General features: G+C 53.0%; 1 protein-coding gene across 2 annotated transcripts in view; it reads right to left on the bottom strand.

Moving 5' to 3' along the window:
• Window positions 1–5448, bottom strand: part of DAAM1 (dishevelled associated activator of morphogenesis 1) — a 98355-nt gene extending 92907 nt beyond the window's left edge. The window contains exon 1 of one of the 2 annotated variants that reach the window (XM_075029592.1): window positions 5381–5448. The gene's annotated coding sequence lies outside the window, so the exon portion shown is untranslated. The remainder of the gene's footprint in view (window positions 1–5380) is intronic. The other variant, XM_075029594.1, reaches the window with a different exon arrangement.
• Window positions 5449–17865: the final 12417 nt, after the last annotated feature.

The raw sequence follows: 17865 nt of genomic DNA, 5'->3' as shown, positions 1-17865 counted from the left end.
TCACCGATGTCTGGCTGCCCCTGGGTTGTTCTGAGCTTTGGCGTGGCTGCTTTCCACCCAGGGCCTGTGCAAGAAGGGAAGAGGAGCCTCAGGGCAAAACTCCTGGCAACAGCCCAAATCCAGAGATTGGGAATTGGGTCACTGGGTTCAGCTTCTGAAAACCGTCCCTTCAGGAGGGCTGGGAAAAGCAGCAACAGTCGCCTTCGCCACTGAAGCCAGAGCTGAACACTTCTGCTGCTCCTCCACCACACCCTCCACACGTTATTTCATTTACCCTCTTGTAAAAACTCTCACACCTTGATGGAGCAGCACGGAGAGGGACAGCCCTGACTTCCAGGCGGTGAAGCTGCATGCACAGGGAAGACATGATTCAGGTAAGCAGCACGTAGCTGAAAGCCCATCACTATGCAACGCTCACCCGGAGGAATGCAGAAGACGAAACATGAAGCCACTTGTCTAGCGAGGCGAATAACCCTTCAATCATCTGCCAGGCCCTGCAAGCGCCGAGGAGCTTGGCGTTCTGGCTTGAGAAAGACGAGGATGCCTCCAACCAGCAACATACCACCTCCTACTAACCGCACTGAGGACGCGCTGCTGTATTTCCTCGGTGCCGAGCCCGGAAGAGTTCAGCGAGAGCGCTCCGAAACGATGTAAAAGAAAAACCCAAACAGCAGCAAAGCAACTGGCGCGTCCTCCGGGAGGAGACGAGGCATGGAGAGCAACCCTGCTCCGGTGGTTTGACACGTTAGCGCCAGTCAGCAGTGCTGTAATGACAGGCTGGCGCGTGCTGCGGTGGGTGAGAACATGCCCGTCCACCAACCCTGACCCTCCAGTAAGTCAAGGCAACGTTTTGAACACAAAGACTCTCAAGGCAACTCAGTCCATGAGGAGTAATACGTAGAGTAATTTACAGAGTCACGATAATACTGACTCATCAACGACTGTCACTAGGTTGGGCCACCTCATCCATTTGGCTGATTTAGGAAGAGGCCAGGAGCTACCTCCTCGCCCAGGTGCTCCAAGCAGCACAAACCTCTTCCATTTAGCAAATTCACAACAAACTCCCCCAAAGGGCTGGGGACAAATGCAAGAGGGAGCACAAACAGGATGGGGTGATTAAAGATTCACGTGGAGTGCACAGAGGTTACTCCAGACCTGGGCACAGCATGGGATGGGACACCCTTGGGAATGAACCCACCCAACTTCACCACGAGGAAAACACAGGCCAGATGTTCAGACAACTTCATCCATTAATTTGGTTAATTTGCTATAATTCAGGTGGCTGGTGCCCAGGTCACACCAATCATGAAACAAAGCACTGTCAGCTCAGATCATGAAACTCTCCAGTCAACTAACCACGTCTCCATGGTGTGCCACGCCGCTTCTCTCATCTCCACCTCCCTTGGTTTTCTTCTCAGCGGCCACAAAGATTTGAAAGCTCTATGACTCACTGAGCTGAGATTTTCTACGCTACTCCAGAACTCCTGGTTCTTCAGCATATTCCAAAACATCACAACATGCCAAGAGGACAGGAGATACCAAGTGGAAATGATCTCCTGAGAGGGCAGGAGGGTAAGCAGGCACCAGCACAGCTTTCCTCCCGACCCAGCTCAGGTTGAGGAAGTGGGGGGGAAAGGAGAATCAAAGGCAAATAGCAAATCACAACCAGAGTCTTGCAAGGGGCTGAGGACTCTCTATTTTTTGCATGGAACAGGAAGTTGGAAATACATCATTAAGGGTGAGGGACCTAATGCAACATGCAGAAAAGCTTCTGCTGCCATATTTAACTTCTTTCCAACCCTTTACTAGTTGTTTCTCTCATCCCCTAGTATGGTAAGCACATAGAGTAAGTAAATCTATATGGCTTAGCATCTAGATTAACCAACACAGAAGTCAGAATCAGATATTCGTTATTTCTTCCCCAATTTACAGCCCTTTGTTCAGGCCACCTCTTTTTTCAGCACAGCACTGATGTCTGTTGTGGTGCAGGAGTGAAAAGTACACATATGATTATCTTAAAAGGGCGGGGGGGAGAAATCAATATGGACATGATTTGAATTTTACAGCATTCGGCTGCCACGACTCGCAAATAAACAGCTGTCCCAGCAGGTCCGTGCAAGCTTAACAGCACAGCAGTAAAACGCAAGATTTTTCTTCCCCTTTTAAGAGTTTTACTTATATAAAAAAGTGTATTTAAAAAAAAAAAAAAATCGCAGGCTGAAGAACCGTAGTTAGGTCACATTCAGTTCCAGCAGAACAAGCGCATCCTGCTTCACATGGCCTCACCAGTCACTCCACAGCAGTGGCAGCTTTCCGAAGCCAAGTTAAGATATTTAATTACCAGCATCAAGTCAGAAACCAAGGCGTCCAACAAAATCCTCATTTGTGAGCGAAGCCTGCAGAAATGTCGTTGAGCAGGCTTTGGCAATCTCCAAAGCTGACAGCTGGATGCCCTGGCTTATCGACTGCTAGAGCACACGCAAAAAAAAAAAAAAAAAAAAAAAAAAGCTCTGAAAACTTGCAGTGCTGAGCAAGCCTTCAAGGCAGCCCTGCCAACCTCTTAAAAAGGCTCGCACAAATAGGCAAGCTTCATTTATTAATACTTCAGAGATAAAAGTGGCCGTGTAGGAGCGGCTCAGTGCATATCTGCGCAGCAGGAGCACGGGCAGAAGACGACCACCCGCTCTGGGTGGTGCATCTATCAGCACCCACGGCCAGTTTTTAACCAGTTCAGGTTATAAGCGCAGCAGGTACGTTTGCTACCTGTGCATGCGGTGGTCTGCTGTAAGCGCATCAGCCAAAGACCTTCGGGCAGCGACCCAGCGCCGACGGTCAATGCATGCAAACTGCAAAGCAAGAGGATGGAGTGACAGGAGCCAAGCTCCTGGCCGGCCGGTAAACAAGATTTGCGAGGAGCCCGGCCACCCAACAGCTCCCTGCCTCCCCTGTGCTGGTTTCCTCAGCTGTGACAATGACAGTGCAGGAGAAGAGGGGGAAGAAACCAAAACAAAGCGCAGAAGCAAGGGGAGATAAACATGACCTAGTTAGACCGGCTGTCCCCCAGCTCCTGCCCGTTCCCAACGAGAGGGCTCATCCGGGACCGGAGGAGCCGGCCTGCCGTGGCTGTCCCTTTCCCGCGCCCCTGCTGCAAACAAAGGGTCAGATAAGGAACCAGCTCAGGTCAAGACCGGTTTGACTCCGTTTCGAGCCCAGGGGAGCGGATTCGGCGCCGATTTTACACCTCACCCATCCTGTTTGCCTCCCCGGGGCGGAGGCCAGAACGCAGAGCGACACGCATACCGCCTGGCTGGCTGGACCCAAAAACCCCAGGGCCGTGGCAGGGGCAGCACCGGCAGAACCACACGCCAGCCGAGAGCTGGCCGGAGCGAGGAAGCGTCAGTGCTTCCTGCTGTCACACACCGTCGGGCAGTCGGAGATCACGGACTTTGGCTTTTGCTTCCTGCTCCCGACAAGGAGCAAGGGCAGGTCCCAGCGTACGGCCACGGGGAGAGCGAGGCGAGTCACTCATTAATCGAGGAACAGCGAGGTTGGATGCCCGACCCGCAGGGCTCGGGAGGCAACGCACGCCAAAATGAACCCCGGTGCCCATGGAAAAAGGCCTGGACGCGGCAGGACCTGTCTACTCCTGGTGGGACCAAAAGCAGGGCAGGCAGGGAATGCCAATGGCTTTGGCCTACGTTGTTTTCAGTGAGGGAGGATAACAAGGTTGCATCGCAGTTTGCCACCGTGGCCCTAATACACAACGCCACTCGATTTTGTATGCAGTATCAGAATCAACCTCTAGAGAGGGAAAAAAAAATAAAAATGAAAAAGCCTTGTTCTGCTGTCCTTCTCAGCGCAGCCGAGAGAAGCCGGCTGGTTGTACAATGCTGAGTGTCTGCAGTGCTTGGGCCTGGCCGAAACCACCGTGCCCACGGGCTCCCCTCGCCACAGCACCTGGAAAACGGGGCTCGGCTGCACCCTGCGATCTCCCACCCTCCTCCGATTTCTGCGGGGAGCTCCTCGCCCCCCGTTGGGCAGCGCGCAGCCCCACCAGTTCAAGCGGCTTTCGTCAGGAGGAGAATTATCATCCGGTTTTGCCTTAAATTAGCCTTGATCACTTAAAGATGCAGAAAGCCTGTTTGGCACAGGCGCCGATGCATGAGGCAGCACGGCTGTCTGCAAGCAGTGTGGACCCCAACGATGAAACGCCGCTGCTAATACTGATGACTTTGTGCCAAGCGAGTCAAGATCAGGCAGGATCCGACCGCATCCATCGCACGCCAACCGCAGCGGGTGCCAACCCCTGAGGCTTGCATGCAGCAAGGGTATCGTCCTTCCTCCATGCAGACCCCCTGACCCAAATGTCCCCAAATTTCCAGCCCGGCGCAGCCAGCGACAGACCCCAACCTCCCTGGCTGGTGCCCGAGCCACAAACCCGCTCGTCCTCTGCCGCTGATGCAGCCATACCCAAACACCGAGACGTACCGAAATCCTGCTCCCACCCCGGCTCCCACATCGGAGCATCGGGCTGGACCAGAGCACGCCTGCAGCAAGGTGTTTTACACCAGCGCCGGCGGTTTGGCATGTATAGACGATTAAGGAGCCCCAAATTGCTGTGCTGGCTGGGGAGGCATGGGGATGGGGGGGTGCAGAGACACCCCCCCCCCCCCAAACCCGCTCTGCTCAGCCGGGGGTACCCCATCCCTGGGGCTCTGCAGGTAAGCGGGGGGGGGGGGGTGTCACATCCCACACCCCTGCGGGGCCCAAGCCCGGTTTGGGAGCTGCCGCAGGGGCGGGAGCCGCCGTGCCAGCGGGAGCCGGGGCCGGAGCAGCCCTCGGAGGCGTTGCCATGGAGAAGGCAGCGCAGCAGCATCCCGCATCCCACGCCCGCGGGTGGGCGCCCCCCCACCCCACCCGGCGTCCACAGAGGCGGGCACCACCCGGGCACGGCGACAGGGCTCCGCTCCCCTCCCCGCGCCACACGGGGGCCGGAGGGCACGCCAGGCCCTGCAGGACCCCGCACCGGGGATACCGGGGGAAAAAGGGGGGGGGGGGGGGAACCAAGGGCCCCCGCCCGAGGGGACAACCCCACGCAGCGCCCCGGGGTGGGGTGGGGCGCGGGGGCTCGGCTTCCGCCTTCCCCACCTGCCCCACGGCGGGGGAAAGGCAGCCCCCCCGAGGGTAGAGAAACCCCGGCGCACACACACACCCCCCCCCCCTCGCCACAGAGCACGGCCAGCGCCCACGGGAGAAAGGCAACGCTCCCCCCCACCCCCCCCGCCGCCGCCAAAACCCACGCAGCCGAAAGGGAAGGAAGGAAAGAAAAAGGAGGGAAGGAACGGCGAGCGGAGCCGCTTCCCGGCCGCGGTGGACTCACCCCACGGGCGCGGACCGCCGTACCTGCCGGCGCGGCGCTGGGCTGCGCGGCGCGGAGCCCGCCCGGCCCCGGCCCACAATGGGCCGCGGCCGCCCCGCCCCTCCCGTACGGCCCGGCCCGGCCCCGCCCCGCCCCGCCCCGCGCGCTGACGTCACCCCGCCGCCGCCGCCGGCGGGAGTTGTAGTGAAGCGGGGGGGGGGGGGCGGGGCCGGCGGGGTCGGTGTCCCACTCGAGGGGTCGCGGGTGGGACGGCGGCCCCTTAGCGCGGGGCGGGTCTGCCGCCGTTGCTTGTGGTGCGGAGGAACGGCCAGGCCTGGCTGGAACAGCCTCGCTGCGTGAGATGAGGCTGTGGGCTTCGAGCGGGAGGAGCAGCTATCGCTTTTGGTGCGAGTCAAAACTCCAGATCAAATTAATAGCGAGTAACATTTTAGCTTCAGTAAGCTTTTTTTTTTTTTTTTCTGGATAAGAGGTCAAGCTGTTTGCATCTCGTATGAATATTTTTTCTCGGCAACAACCGTATGGGAAGGTCTGAAAGGCTGGAAGGGATTTACAGGGATTGTTTTTCACATGGAGCCCACACAAATTGATACAGAGACAAAGGAAGGGCCAGTGGTGGGAAAGCAAAGAGCGAGCATCCATGGGGGAGTTGATACCAAAGCACGGAACAAAATGTAACGTGAGAACCCGGCTAGGTTACACACAGCCGTCCAGACTCCTAGGTGGCCTTCTGTACAAGGGAGAGAGACAGAAATGTATGTATGTATGTATAGAGTCCATGCGAGTGTTGCTAGACAGGTTAAGCCCCTCGGGCCTGACGCTGGCATTTTTTTGCCCATCTGAGCTCCGTCACAGGGTTTGATCTGCAAAATAAAACCAGGGTTGGACCCATAGAGCTCCAACCCATCCTATACGGTTTCAGTCCCAAACCCCACAGTTCGTACCAAAATCCAGGTTCCAAACAAGCAGTGTATAACATCCCTGGAGAAAAATGCAAAAGAGTCTCAGGAATTGTATGTCCATTAGAGAAATTTGTTAAAACGTCAGCTGAATTTTTTTGTTTTTAAGGCAAGAAGGTAGATTTTATCTCAACAAAGCCACAATCCCATAAAGTGGATTTTCTCATTCTTCTTACCATGCCCAGTCCTTTTCCTAACCTCTTCTGGTCTCCTGTAGCAATGAGCTCCGCAGGATAAGTGTGACTTGCCAGGGAAAAAACAATTTCACTTCACTCGTGAATTTCAAAGTCATCCCAGTTCCCTGTTACTGGGCTGGGTTCACTTCTGAGCTTTTTAAAAGCGCTCTTCACAGCCTAGTCTTTGGCAAATAACCATCAGCCCTTGAGCTGTGATCCTGAGAATGAATCCTTCAGCAGGGAATCCATCCTGCACCTTCCTGGAAAGTAGTCAATACTCTGAAAACTGAAATAACCCCTTCTGAAACCATCGACACCTTTCTATAGACATACATGTCTTGCCAAGGACTTACCATTCCCCAAAAGCATGAGAAGGTGCAAACTGCCAGAGGTACCCCAGAACCTGTCTCTGCGTCTGTGCCAGGCCACAGCAAGAGATGCATTCCTGTAATTCCTGTTTGCATCCTAATGGCTGTATGATGCATGAGGTTTCCCATCTGGGTCATGGTGGGACTTGGGAGGTTCCCAGTGCTGGGACCCTTCTTTGCAGGGGGGCACGTCGGAGGCTGCATCTCAAGGTGAAGTAGCAGAAAAAGGGCTCACAGATCATACCGGCAAAAGGAGTAATTACAAGTTGCCACAACCAACTGGTTTTTGCACAGGGGTACAGCAGGGACCCAAGGTGCAAATGGCAACGTACTCATCGTAGCGTGCAGGCGCTCTCTTAACGTTACCTTGGTGTTGGTGCAATGGGAGGTGACGATCATGGAGGCAGTTTGGGGATAAAAGGTGTCAAGGGCAGATTATCTGGAGCAGTAAGCCCAATGATGGTGCTGTGAAACTGGTGGGACACAACGATAAGCATATCTGTACCAGATAAGAGCCAGTGCAGCTTTTGGCAAGAGAAATTATAACTCTCAAAATCTACCGCAGTCTTTGGATGGAGCCAAAGATTTGGTGGACAAGAGATCTAATGGATATAAGAGATACGGATTTCCTAAAGGCTCTGACAAAATCCTTCATCGAAGGCTCTTGAGGTGAGTAAGGAGCCATGAAAAATAAAGTTGTTTAAAGACAGAAACCACAAAGTCCAGACAGGAATGGTCAGTCTCTGCAGTGGAGGGTTGTCCAGGGGAGTTTGGTGGAGATCTCTGCAGGGAGCATCTTCATCAATGGTGTGGAAGTGGGGGCGAGTGGAGAGGTGGCAAGGGTTACTAGTGACACTGAACTGCTTGGAAAGGCCGACGGCAGCAAACCACAGAAGGACCTCAGGACACTCGGTGATAAAATGACAGATGAAATTCAGCTAAGATAAATGTAAGTGATGAGCCTCAGAGGAAGCACTCCTAACGTCATGCGCACAATGATGGGCTCTGAACTGACCATCACCCCACAGGAAAAGGATCCTGGGTTATAACAAGAAATTTGGTGAAAGCATCAAGTCATTGCCAAGCAGCAGTTGAGAAAGCAAATAGACAGGTAGGAGTTAATGAGGAAAGAGGAAAAACTACTGTACAAATTCCTGGTTTGCTCTCCTCTTGAATACTGTGAGCAGTTCTGGTCTCTGTTCTCACCAAAGAAAGAATGATCAAAGATATGGAGCATTTTTCACCTAGGTAACTGGCTAGGCTAGGACTATTCAATACAGTATTTCTATACAAGCCTTGGGCTCAGGAAGTCCTGGAGCTGGAGCTGCAGCCTGCTGCAGGCTTGGAGAGTTTACAGGAAAATATCCCTGTACACTTCTCATACCCTTGACTTGCTATGCACCATTGGTTATGGGAGAGAGAGAAGGCTGGGTGGCATATTCCCTGTGTCTGACCCAGCACAGCTTTTCTTATGTTCTTGCATTCATCTTTGTTCCTCCACTAAACGTCATCCCAGGACTCCCCTTCCCACTCCCCTCCTCGAGGACATTTGTTAACCATGTAGTGATGGTTCGATCTGGAAGGTCCCAGCCTGGGCAAGCAGCTGCATAATGGTTGGCACCTGGAAGTGCATCTTCCTCATCGAAATGGCTCAGCCATTTTCTTGTAATTGCCTCCTCGGAGTTTGTTTGGAGGCTGCTTATGAAGTGCCATTGTGTTGCTTTCCTGCTTGTTTTTCCAACAGCTGCCTGTTAAATTAAGCTCCTATATTCAGACAGGAAAACCCAATAACAAACCAGCTGCCCAAATCCTTTTGGCTAAGTAGGACACATGCAGTAGTCATCCCTTAAAACAGATGAGCATCCAGCCCTGAGAAGGGGAGAACATGGGTACCAAGCCTGCCTGGAGAATAATCCCTATAATGCCTTGTAACAGGAGGCTTTTGATAAGGTTTGTTCATTGGATGCAAAACTAAATCAGGACTTTCTCTGAGCTGAGGGAAAAAAAATGGGTTTCTTGCTCTATATCTGTACGAATATACTCGGTATTGTTCATCGTTAGCTGCTCACTAGACCCTATAAATGTTCTCTGAGCTCAATCTGTGTGAGATCAATACTGTCTTATCCCTGAGGGAGAGTTTTTATGTGTCTGCTCCAGTGAAACTTAAAAGGACACTCTTGATTCAGCTGAGAGTAATGGAATATGGAACCCATCCCCTTACAAAAATTAAATAAAATTGATTTTGGAAGAAAAAAGCCCTCTCTTCTTGAGGTTATAGTCTTTCATGTTGCACAGATGATTTTCAGCAGAAGAAAGGGCCATAGCTTTTATTTAATTGTTGTTTTGGTCTAAGCCAAAGACTTGCGCCAAACGAGCAAAACCACACTCTGAGCTGCTACCACCATCCTGCTCCACTGGAGCTTACAGGAAGATTTCCATCGACCGCAATCAGGGCTGGTTTTAGCTCAAAGGTAGGAGACAGCGTTATGCTTTTTGCTCTTTCTTTGATATGAGGCTTTTAGAGTACGTAGAGGACCTTTTGCGGCTCTGTATCTGAGCTGGGAGGTTCTGCTTGAAAACAAACCGCACCCTAAGCCAGCATTATCTCTGACAGCGCCGAGCCCAATCTCGCCCCAGGATTCACATCAGCTCCCAGCAGCTGGCAGCAGGAGGCGAAGCTTCGGCGTAACGTTTCATAGCCTCAAAAGGGAAAATAAATGCATTCCCAAGGCAGGACTCAGCCGTGCCTGTGTTGGCTGGGAGCGTTAGCAGAGACTCAGTGGATTTAGGCCTGATTCTGCAAAGTCCTTAAGCTTGTAAGGAATTTGTAATTTGATTGTAAGCAAATACCCATTTGCTTCAATGGCATTTAATCACATGCACATAAATGCTTTATGGCATACAAGGGAGTTGTATATTGGTGGAGGTGGGGATACTTAGCCCAAGCAACCGACTTCTTTTCCAATGTGTTCAGAGAAGGGTAAAATGTAAGAAATAATTAGAGAGCAGATTGTGAGACTTCTTGTGAACAACTACTGACTCTAATAGAGGTCTTCCCCAGACTTGCCCTGTCCAAGCTCACTCTCTGCTGGGAGATTCTAGGAGAGCGCAGCCTCTGCCAGCCCATTCCCCTGCACAAACCACCATGCCCTGCAGGGAACAGATAACTCCGACGAGTGGCAGTGAGATATAAAGCACTTGCAGGCATGCTGGGGGTAGAGGAAGCTATTAATAATCTCAGTGCCTCGGCCAGGGTCTTTCACCCTGTGCCTCTCTGCGACTCCTGCAGTTGCCTTTCTCCCCTCTCGTCTGCTTTCTGCAGCCGCCAGAAGCACCTCGTACTTCCCTCGCCATCCATCCTCCGGGCTGTCTCCTGTGAGATGCTGCGCGTGTGGCCGTGCCCTGGTTTGGATCATCTTGCTTGTGCCTGGCCTGTCTTCGGCAGGCTCCTGCCACGGAGCTCCTGGCTGCTCATGAAGCCAAGGGTGAATCCTCCTCCCTAGATCCTCCTGCCGTCACCAGGCTTCATGTGCAGCCTTGTGCCAGCATCATATGCTGGGCCTGGGGGAAAATGTGGTGCTCAGGGTGGGTCAAAGGCACTATCTCTTCCCCCCTAGAGTCCTCAACCCTGCTAGAAGACAAGCCATTCCTGATTAGGGGTATGTAACTTTGCCCGTGTCTTTGTTCCCTGTTCCTGGAGATGACTTTTCTTGCTCTGAATTGCTATCGAAGGTACCAGACAAAAAGACCCAACCCTGTTTCAAGGCAGACAGAGCAAATTCTCAATGGATGAAAGTTCAGTGGCTCGTTATCTTCCTCACATCCAGGGTTATTTGTTTCCCAAGAGCAGGGATAGAGGTAAGGTGAGGGGTAGCAGCCAGGGAAGAGCTGAAGCAGGAGGAAGAGCGGAGAAGAGGTGGGAGAGGGGTGTAAACCAGTGCCCCTCTCTCAAGCCCAGAGACCACTGCAGATTTATACCAGCTGTTGCTCGGGCTGTCAGAGAAGGGTTTAACAGGGATGCGTGCATACGTGGCCTACAGGGAGAGCTGCTTTTATTTGTTCACATCTAGCCAGGGTTGAATTTATTGCCTTTGCAGAGGGGCCAGCAAAAAGCCAGGGCGTCACTTAAATCCCATTTAAAACCTCAGATTAAGGCTTTGCAGGAAGTGCAAATGGGGAGGTGGATGTGGCCTGGCCAGATGCTGGCTCCATTGCTTGGGGGAGCGGGCTACAAACCCACCTTGCCGTGATGACCAGGGAGCCAAGTGAGGCTGTTGCCTGATCAGTAGAGTATCCTTTACTCCAGAGCTGTCGTAGAGGCAGAGTGAGGAAGTGCCAAGTCGCCTTAGGCTCATGCTGAGCCTGCGCCCTTTTAATGGAGCATAAAACAGTTACCCCCCCAGGGTCACCAGGTGGGTCCCAGCCCAACTCCACCATCCGTTAGGGAGAGGAGCTTATCTGATGGGAATTAGGAACCCTCATCAACAGGCTAGCTGCATTTGAAATATCTTAATCCTCCTGATTTTTGATACGATTCACTCTTCTAAGCATGTATCTTACTTCTGCAAGATGCCTAAGCCAATTCTCGGCGGTGTTTTTCCCTAGTGACTGAGCCAAGGTCACACATGGAGCTTGTGGCTGACCTGCAAACTGCTCCCAGATACCCCAAGTCCTGGCCGAGTGCATTAAATCACAAGACCGTCTCTGTCTTGCTCGCTATTTTGGTCACCCTGATTTGTCCTGCATCATTAAATTTTTACAGCGCCTGACTCCAGATGACTTCAAGTTTGTGCCTCCTGTCTCCAGTAAGTGCAGAGCTAAGAGGTTTTGTTCCTCCCAGCACAAGGGCAGGAATGTGAAGACTCAGCGACCAGCTCAGGCAGGAAAATTTCTCCCATCCCTGATGGCTGTGTAACTGGACATACATGCTCCCAGTATCTTTCAAAGCATCAGTGTGGCTTTTGCAGGTCTTGGTACTGCATTTCTTTCTAATAAGCAGAATTCTGGGCAGACCTGATACAAGACTTGAACAACAATGTTACAGTCAGCAGAGCAGTGGGTCCTGTTGCATCCCTGTCGAGAGATTGCAGGGCAGGCATCCTGCGTGGATGGAGCGAGCACAGGGCTGCTCCAGCCTCCCTGCTCCATCGTTGGGCACTCCTGGGGTGACATCAGCGCCCTGAGATCATCTTTCTTGGCTGGGTATATTTGCTTATGGGTTTTCCCTGGAGGGCTTCTGGTTGATCTCCAGTTGCAGTTTCTCTGCCGCGAGGACTTTCACAGGCTCGCCTGCCCTTTTCCATGGTACCCAGATGCTGCTCCACCCCAGGGTCTCTGTGCTGCTGTGGCTTCATCAGCTCATCAGAGCCACTGGGCTGGGAGCGGTGTTTGCGAGGGGAAGGGAGAGGTATTGCAGCCATCTCTGGCTGGTCTGGGCTGCACCCGCAGGAATAGGCCTACTGGAAAGTTTTCCTGGCTGGGCATGGGGTTGGACACTGCAGGAAAGCTTTTCTCTTTCTTCTGCTCAGCCTTTTTCCTGATTGCCCAAGCACACAAACCTCTCCTCCTCCTCTGTTTGCCTTGCAATAATCTTAGGTCCATGCACAAGGCTCTGGCCGATATCCTGGCAGGACTGACGTCCTTAGTATCTAAAAGATGTCCGTGGCTGGTGCTGCTCGGAGGTCTTAAACTCAGATTGCAGCCTTGGGAGAGCACCACCTCCCCAGCACAGAAAGAGCCGCGGGGAGAGCAGGGCTGAGTGGCCCTGCCATGCAGTGGAGGGCTGGGGACAGTAGGAGACGCGGCAGTGACAGCAGCCTCCCTGCACCACCTGCCCCGGCGAGCTGCATGGACACCGGCTGTGCCCTCCCTGCCCCGAATCGCTGGTGACACAAGGGTGTTGCCAGGCTGGCAGAGAGGGAAATCACGGTCACATCAACAGCAAGGGGGACCTCCCCAGTTGCAACCTCCTTAGTCACAGCTGGATTACTAACGCCATTCTTATATTTTCCACGGGGGTGGCATGAGTAAGAGCTGACTCCTGGGGCTGGTTGTTGCCTCCAGAAACCCTTAAGGAGAGAAGAGCTGACAGGACTATCAGGCTGTTTAAGTTTCGGGCCAAATCAGGGCAGCCGAATGGTTGTGCTGAGAGTGGGATGATGACTCAGGCACAGGACAGAGCCAGCCCAGGGGAGCTGGGATGGAGAGGACGGCCCCGAGCATCCTCCAAGGCAGTGTCACTAGGAGGGGATGGGCATACATAGCTCAGCCTTTTCCACCATCTGTGAAACACCTCAGTCCCTCCAGAGATTATGTTTGGGACATGGACTTGTGTTGGAGAAGATCCCCCAGCTCCTGCAGCAAGCCTGGTCTGTTCATGGTTCTCCCCACTTTGACCCATGGCGAGTTCGGGGTGAGATCAGGTCTTGGGAGCATTTTTACACCTCCCAGATGCCTGGCTTATGTAGAAGGGACAACACAAATGCTGAGCATAGGTTGCAGGTTTCAGGGCTCAAACACACGCCAAGTCTTGCATGTCTCCTGTAGCTCCCAGCCATGCGTATCTGCAGCAGCCCCGGGCTCCAGGCTCCAGCCTCCCCGCAGCTGGCTGGGCATTTGCAGTGCAGGAGGTGGGAGATGGCTGCCCCCAGACCCCACGGCAATTCCCCTCCCTGTGCAGACCTGGGAAGGGGAGGAAGGGGGAAGAAGAACCTTCCCACTTGGGCTGAGACGATGGGAATGAAACCTCGCTCCCCCGGCGCTGACTGCCGAGGCGGTGGGAACGTGAGCTCAGCCCCTAGGCAACTTAATGGGCTTTTAAAAAACCCCTTTGTATTGGATCCATTCTTCTTCCCAAAGCTTGCTGGCTCCGCTCCAAGGGGAAACCTTTGATTCTGCAAATACACCACAATTATCATCCCGAGGAGTCTCAGCTATCGGGCTCCCTGCCTCTGAAAGATCAGCAGGATGCCGAAGAGGTGCTTAAATCATTTCATCCTAAGAAAGCCTTGGGCTGTAACAGCTTCCCTGTTGCTCGGAAAAAGCCACCCCTCTCCCAACAGCTTGGCTCCATTTTTCTTCCAATGATACCGTCGCTAGTGGAGGCTGGGCAGGCAGCGCTGCGGAAACCAGGCCACCGGGGTTCCCAGTGATTTCATCAGTCCCGAGACCGGGGCTTGCAGTGATTTATGAGCTCGCAAGAATCTCGCTGTGGAGTTATCTCCCCCTCCCCGCTTTTTATCGCTGTGCAGATAGGGATTCAGTGATAGAGCTCTTCTAGGTACCATAGCAAGCTTGGTCTGTTTGACGTTTGCAAATATTTTTCTCCAACATTACACAGGTCCATGTGCACAGGCTGCTCTTGCCAGCATCGCCACCACCCAGCACCGAGAAGCTCAGCTTGGCCTGGAGGAGCCCAAACCAAAAGCTTGGCAAGCACAGCACCCACTCCCTGACTCCTATGCCTTGTTCACGATTCCCCTAAGCTCTCCCCATCTCTTCAAGGTAGGTTTTTATTACTTTTAAATTGCTGGCATTTTTTTTTCCCCCGAAGTATTTTTATTTTCTTCAGATTATACAAATCCTGCCCTCCTGCAGTGCTCTCCAGTCTAAGGCTGGGACTTTTGAAGGGGATTTAGGGGGGTTGTTAGGTGCTCTGCTTCCAGCAGGAGCCCAGCGCTTCTCCCCTTGTCAAAATCCCCCGTTAAAGCAGGTCATCAGTATTTTTCTGCAGCTGTTTTTCTTAGTAGTCTAAATAAAGCTTTCAAGTTACGACTCATTGATGTGAGGCTAGATACAGAGGCTGTCAGTTCCTTTGTGTATCCTCAACTTGTCCGGGGGTGTTTTGTTTTATTTTGGGACGGCTGCTTGCTTCTGGGGTTTGCTGCAAAGCTGTGCATTTAGCAGCCCCCTCCTGCCACATTCTTCCGCCTGCCAGTGATGGCGTAAGCTCACAGCGCTGCTGAAACCGGCCCCTGCAACTCCCTTGCACTGTACCTGCCTTTCTGCAAGGGTAAAGGATTTTGCAAGCAGGAATTTGCTCTGACCACGGGAACACCCTCCCTTTGCCATCGCAGGAGCCCCAGGGAAAGGTGTGCTTCACTCCTGCTAAGCAGCCAAGGCCAGTGTCCCTCCCAAGCTGCAGTCACAGCCCTTGCAACCCCAGGACACAGATGAAGTTTCTTCCTCACAGAAATTAATTATATGGGGAAGGCTGATCCCCTTTGGTGACACACAGCTATTGCTGTGTGGGTCCAGCAGAGGCTGAGAAGGGGGCTGAAACTACGTGGCATCCCCTTCTCCTCCCCATCCCCATCCTGTCTCCTTGTGCTTGCCCCGGCCACGGGCCACTCGCTTGGTCACACTGGTGTTGCGAAGCCAGCCAGTTCCACAGGCCAGCCCAGGATGAAGGCGATGGGAGCGCAGGAGGCTGAGCCAGCTCTGCAACCAGGAGAAATGTGGACTCACAGCTTAGGGACCAACACAGCTCACCCCAGAAATCTATAGAGAGGGCAACAGGCTGAAACCAAATATCCACTCCTATCCTTTATCTAAACCACTGCCACTTACTTAGGATGCTCCAGGCATGATTCAACACTCATTATCTTCATTGTGCTGGAGATTAGGCTGCAATCTTTGCAGATAATAGCTTTATTAGCTCTGTATTATTCTTTCTATGTTATTTATTTACATTAAGTCCAGAACACTCAAAGCTTTCACTGGGACAGTTAGATCAATTCAGCGGACAACATTTTACACTGGTTTTTACACTAGCAAAGATCCCGTGTAGAAGGAGCTATCCCAGGCCAAACATGCTCTTGCTGATGAGGTCTCTTTGGCTCAAGGAAGCTGTACATGTTATGGACGCCCCACCAAATACTACTAGTGAGGGAAGATAATTTTCTAGGGCTTCAGCACAGGCAATGGGCTGTTGTGTCCCTTTACCTGCTGCGTTGGGCAGATGGCTCTGCCAGGGCTGCTCCTGGCCAAGGGACAACTAACACCCATGGCACAGCTCACCGGGGGCTCTTTCTTGGGCTCCCATGACCCGTCTGCCTCCATCCATCCATCCTGCTCTGGCACAGGCTGGCACCAACCCTCTTTTGGCTGGGACAAGCTTTCACTCTCCCCCACCTCTCCTGAAGCAAGGCCTGGAAAAGAAATTAGACTCCACTAATTACTGATTTAATGATAATTGCATGGGCTCCTGGCTTTGGCCTTGCCCATCAGCAAAGACGGCACTCGGGCTACTGCAAACCCGTGGCAGCTCAGTGTACCAATCCTGGGTATAAGGGCTGGTTTGAGTCGGCCTCAGGGTGGGCTGCCCAGGAGGTCCTGCTGTATACACTGGTGAAACTACCCAGCCCAGATTTTCCTCTGACTTGGCATCACTGCTGAGGATGACTGTGGGAGATGACAGCAGATGAGTCTCCGTTCACCTTTGCCCTGTCCTTGACAACCTTGGCATGAAAACCAGGAGTTGACAACCTGACCCTCCGGACAACCAGCTCCTTTCTGGGATGCAAGGGTCTTTTTCTGGCACAGGGTACTCGTCTCCCTCCATTCTTTTCTAAGTAACTTTCTTTGCAATCAGGGGTGCCAACCATGCTATTAGCACAGCTCCAAGTCTGGATTAAAGGGACCAACATGAAGCTGGCTGGTTTTTTGGCTCATGCTCTCCCTATCAGCTCTTGGTACCCATTACTTCTAGCACTGAGCACTGCACTGCATGACACCCAACACGCTCCCTGCGGGGGAAGCTTCAGGAATGTCCTACCACCCACCTGACTTCAGTAACTGCAAAAGCAGAGCTGGAGACAGACACTTCATGCACGTTCTTGATAGCCCCAAATGGCCCTGTTCTGCCCCGCTCACTCCTGGAAAAGGGATTCCCACTTGGGGAGCAAACCCTTGCAAGGAACCCATGACACAGGTGCTGCAGCTCCCCCAACAAACCTGGCAGATGCTGTGGGCTAGCTTTGATATGTATTTCTTTGCTATTCAAAGCAGTCTCTCCTGGAAGGGCTTGGACTGGAGGCTGTATATAAAAGCTGCCATTGTTTTTATTGGGCTACCATCCATCTGTTTAAAGCACGGGTGCCCTGAGTGATTCTGCTGGTGGGAAGCAGAGGTGAAGAGGCTCCTTTGGATGTGCTCAGAAATTGTCTCTGCATCCAGGACTCCTTTTAGAGATGTTTAACACCATCCATCTTTCAGGCCTCTCAAAGCTCTGCCACGTCTCTGGGGTTTGGTATAAACACTTAGCTTCAGAGGCCGTGACAGGGAGCGGGGCAGGCAGCGCAGTTGTGAGATGTCCTACGTCAGAAGTGGTGCAATTTGTACCTGCGTGCAAACACCCCAGCAGAGAAACAGGGGATCTGGGAGATGCACCTCTCCGTTCCTGGCCCAGCCCAGAGGCAGCCTGCCAGCCCCAGAGCATATGGACAAAGCTCTAATGGAACTACAATAGAGACCGTGCTTATTTGTCTTTGCTTGCTGTCTGTACTCTGTATCAACTAGAGCTGTCTGGAAGCAAGCTCTGGATAATATTTCCTGGACTGTTCCTCTTCAAAAGCCCAGCTCCAGCGTTCTGCTGCTGCCAGCAGCGTACTGCCCCAGCACTGCCTCTGACTGAAGCTGTAGTCAGCCAAGAAGGGACAAGTTGACTGGTAACTCCTTTTGAACCACAGGAGGGGAGTCTCCATCCCTCTACCCACCTGCAGTCCACCTACCTGTATCCCACCTCGGACTCTGCTACCCAACAGCTGACTGCCACCACCCAGCCCAGCCCCATCTGCTCCTCTCTCCCGTACCCGTCCCTTTGCCATCAGGACATACCTTCCCTGTGTGCAGATGTCCAGGGAAGCTGCATGGCAGCATGAAGAGCGTCCTGGTCCCCCTTATGCCTGCTGCAGCCATGGCTCCTGGGACTCAGGCTGTGGCTAGATGACTTGCCCAAGACCAAAGAGTGGATCAGTATCAGAGGA

Source organism: Buteo buteo, chromosome 6 (genome assembly GCF_964188355.1).
Source record: "Buteo buteo chromosome 6, bButBut1.hap1.1, whole genome shotgun sequence".
NCBI classification, from domain to species: Eukaryota; Metazoa; Chordata; class Aves; order Accipitriformes; family Accipitridae; genus Buteo; species Buteo buteo.
Note: the sequence above shows the minus strand (reverse complement) of the source record. Positions and strands in the feature narration are given on the sequence as shown.